The following is a 4,075-nucleotide window of genomic DNA, read 5'->3' as shown; positions in this document are numbered from 1 at the left end:
AACAGAACAGAAACTCCTGGCGACATATTACAATAAAAGCAATAAATGTAGAGAACAAAGAGAAGACACTGAAAGCTGCTAGAGAAAAACAAGTTAGATAGGAAAACCCATCAGAATTACAGCTGACTTTTCAATGCAAACTATAAAAGCCAGAAAAGCCTGAAACAAAATATTCCAAGTTCTAAATTATTTTACATGCCAAGTCAGAATACTTTAACCAACAAAACTATTACATTTGAAAGGGAAAGAAAAAGCTTTGATGATACAAATGGGCTGAAAGAATTCATGCTTAACAAACCAGCCCTACAGAAAACAATTGAAGCAATGCAAAAGACTGAGGAAAGGAATGACCATATCCAAGAGACTGCGGAAAGAAAGCGAATGAAGGTATAATTATGGAAACAAAAAATAGAACTAAGAACAGAAATAGCAAATACAGTGACAGTAACCAATACATATCTTTCAATAATAACTGTATCAGTGGCCTTAACTCACCAGGAAAAAGACACAGGATAGTTGCATGGATTAAGAACAAAATTCACCTTTTTATTGCTTACAAGAAACCCATCTTACCTTCAAAGATAGGCATCACCTTAGGGTGAAAGGATAGAAAGAAAAAAAACTTCCAAGTAAGTGGCACAAAGAAACAGGCAGGTGTTATGATTCATATCTGACAAAATAGACTTCAAATTACAATTAATAGATAAATTGGTCACCTCATTCTCATCAAAGGAAGAATCATTAAAATCATGAACATATATGCACCAAACTCTTGTGCAATCAATTTCATAAAAACAGAACTATTGGACTTCAAGACCCAGGTTAGCCACAACTCAGTAATAATAGGTCAACTGGACAAAGGATAAACAAAGAACCGTCTGAATTAAATGATATCATATATCAAATAGACATCAAAAGAATATTCCATCCCAGAACAAGAATACCCATTCTACTCAGCAGCCCATGGAAGTTTCTCTAAAATACACCACAAATTGGGGCACAAAACAAACCTCAACCAAAAAAATTGAAATAGTTCCATTATTCTATCAGATCACAATGTAAAAAAGCTTAAAAGTCAACAGCAGGGACTGGAGAGATGGCTCAGCAGTTAAGAGCACTGGCTGCTCTTGCAGAGGACCAGGTTCAATTCCCAGCACCCACATGGTGGCTTACAACCCAGTCATGTTATTTCACTTATAAAATACGTAAGTGAGCAAGGCTACAGAGATGGTTTAGTGAGTAAAGTGTGGGCCTGAGTTCAGGTCACCAACACTCATATCAAAAAAATTATATGTATAGGAGCCCGACTTAAACCTCTGGCCTCCTGCTCCGAGTTTCCTGCAATCAGCCGCAACAGACCAGGGCTGTGCCTGGCAGACTTCTTGTGGCATGGCCTGGAAATGGCAATCAGTACCCCTACCTCAGCCCAAGAAGCCCAGACCTGCAGCTGCCCCAAAGCTGGCTGACTTGTCCTCCTCCCCTGGCTTGCAAAACAGAGAAAAAGAACAAGCAGCAATCAAACATACCGATGAAGTACAAAATGAAATAACTTAACGAACAAGCCAGGGAGGAAGTTTTGAAAGTAGAACAAAGAAATACAACAAATCTGCCGACCGTTTTTTTCCAGAAGAGGTCAAAGTTGATTGCCAAAATCCCAGAATTGGGGGTAGCAGCATTTGTCAACCATCTACAAGTGTCTGCACTGCTTAGGGAGGAGGATAAGGAGGTGCTGCATTATTTGACCAGCGTTGAAGTAACAGAATTTGAAGATATAAAATCAGGTTACAGAATAGATTTTTATTTTGATGAAAATCCTTACTTTGAAAATAAAGCTCTCTCCAAAGAGCTTCATCGGAGTGAGGGTGGTGATCCGTCTTCAAAGTCCACAGAATCAAATGGAAATCTGGAAAGGATCTGATGAAATGCTCAAGTCGAACACAGAATAAAGCCAGCAGGAAGAGGCAGCATGAGGAGCCAGAGAGCTGCTTCGCCGATTCACTGCGCATTCTGATGCAGGCACAGATGAATTAGGAGAGGTCATCAAGGACGACACCTGGCCAGATCCCCTGCTGTACTACTTGGTTCCAGATATGGATGATGAAGAAGAAGGGGAAGATGATGATGACGGTGATGATGATGATGATGAAGGATTAGGAAGATATTGGTGAAGGGGATGAGGACAAAGGTGAAGATGGAGATGATGATGAAGGAGAGGAAGGACAGGAGGATGAAGGAGAAGACTGAAAGAAAAGAAAACTGATGGATTCCAGCCTTCCTTTTTTTTTTAATTTTATGTGTATAAGTGTATTGTCTGCGTGTATGTGAGTGCACCCCTGTCGTGCAATGCCATGCCGCGGAGGTCAGAAGAGGGTTTCGGATTCCCTTGGAACTGGAGTTAAGGACGGGTTGTAGCCACCATGTGGGTGCTGGGAATCGAACCTAGGTCCTTTGCAAGAGCAGTCAGTGCTCTTAACCACTGAGCCATCTCTCCAGCCCCCAGCCTTCCTTTTTTTTAAATTTTTCCTTTTTATTTTTTAATTTTCTCCAGTCCCTGGGAGCAAGTTGCAGTCTTTTCCCTCCCCCTCCCCTCTTGTGCTCACCCTGTTTTTGAAGTTTATTTTCTCAACATGATGGCTCTCAACATATTTGGGGAAAATAACCTTGAACAGAGTACAATGGAAAAAGAATCTCCACTCCTCTGTTCTAAATTCATTTTGGTCCTTTCTTATCTCAAAAACTGTGGAATCAACACCACCACCACCACCGTGTTCTGTGGGAAAAAAGAAAAACCTCCTGTTCCCTTGGCTCTTCTGTAAGCTGGGCGTGCTGGGTCCCTGTGTGGTAGTGCGTAGAATTCTAGCTTTTTTCCTCCTTTCTCTGTGTTTCTGGCTCAGAGATTACACTGTGCTCTATGTGAATATGGACAGTTAGCATTTACCACCATGTACCTGTCTGCTCTTGTTTAATAAAAAGAAAAAAAGCGTTTAAAAAATGGGTATAGAAGGTCAGAAAAGGTAGGTTTGAGATCTTTAGGTGGGTTAAGTGGATATTTTGACAACATGGCTTCTCCTTTGGCATGTTAATTGTGGTGCTTTTTTTGAAATCCTTGCAGTTTAAGATGACGCTTTTAAGATAAACTTCTCTCCTCATGGCGCCCTGAGCCCTGCCACTCAGTGGGAGAATCAGCAGAACCTGCAGGATTCTATTTGGAATTGACATTCTCTACTGTAATTTTATTTTTAACTTTTCTGTTTTCAGTAGAAAGAAGATGATGCTCAATTTTAAATGTTAAAAGTGTACAAGCTGCTGTGTTACAATAAAACTAAACATGTACACAAAAGATTTGATGCTTTTCTCTCAGAATAGATATGACCTTCCAAGTTTAACTTGTCCAATAACATCACGTCAAACTCTGTCTCCCTAACTTCGTATTTTTTGACACGCACTTTGCAGGATGACCTCAGGGCTATGTGGATTGAATAAGGGGATCTGAATCATGTCTTAATGTCTCCACAACTGGGTAATGGGCACACTTTGCTGCCATGAAGTTGTACCCTTTTCAAAACTCAATTTGGCATTTCTTAAATGGACCTTTAGTTACCTGGATATTGTAATCACAGCACCTGCTACCACCACAGACCTGCTGCTCCAGTGCCGGCTGAACATAGGACAGCTGGCGCAGTCTTCACTGGCACTATAAACTGTCACGAGTCCATGTTGGTGGTTAGGACTACTTTGTCTCTTAACTCCCAGGTACGTAGCAAAAGTTACCAGATGTGACTGTGGGAATCTGGGTGGGAAGAAACAAGCACTCTCATCTCAACCATTGTGCAGAGAATTATTTTGGGAAACTACCTACCACGTAAGTTTTTATTTCTGTGAAACAGAGCTGAAATTAAATGCCACTTTTTCAGAGATGATTAATGGACAGCCTGGTCAAATTCAATACTTTTTGATGTATAAAATTTTACAAATGGAACAATTCCATCAATAGGCAAAGTGTAATCAAGATCTGGCTAGATGGGTAGTATGTGATTTCTGCACAGGTCTCTATTAATAGATCACTGCCCACCAG

The 4,075-nt window shown here is 40.6% G+C and overlaps 1 pseudogene; it reads left to right on the top strand.

Annotated features, from left to right (window-relative positions):
• Positions 1-1,389: 1,389 nt before the first annotated feature.
• Positions 1,390-2,244, top strand: LOC103737798 (annotated as a pseudogene).
• Positions 2,245-4,075: the final 1,831 nt, after the last annotated feature.

Source organism: Nannospalax galili, unplaced genomic scaffold, assembly GCF_000622305.1.
Source record: "Nannospalax galili isolate Female #2095 unplaced genomic scaffold, S.galili_v1.0 scaffold210, whole genome shotgun sequence".
Classification (NCBI taxonomy): Eukaryota; Metazoa; Chordata; class Mammalia; order Rodentia; family Spalacidae; genus Nannospalax; species Nannospalax galili.
This window is presented reverse-complemented; position numbering and strand designations above follow the sequence as displayed.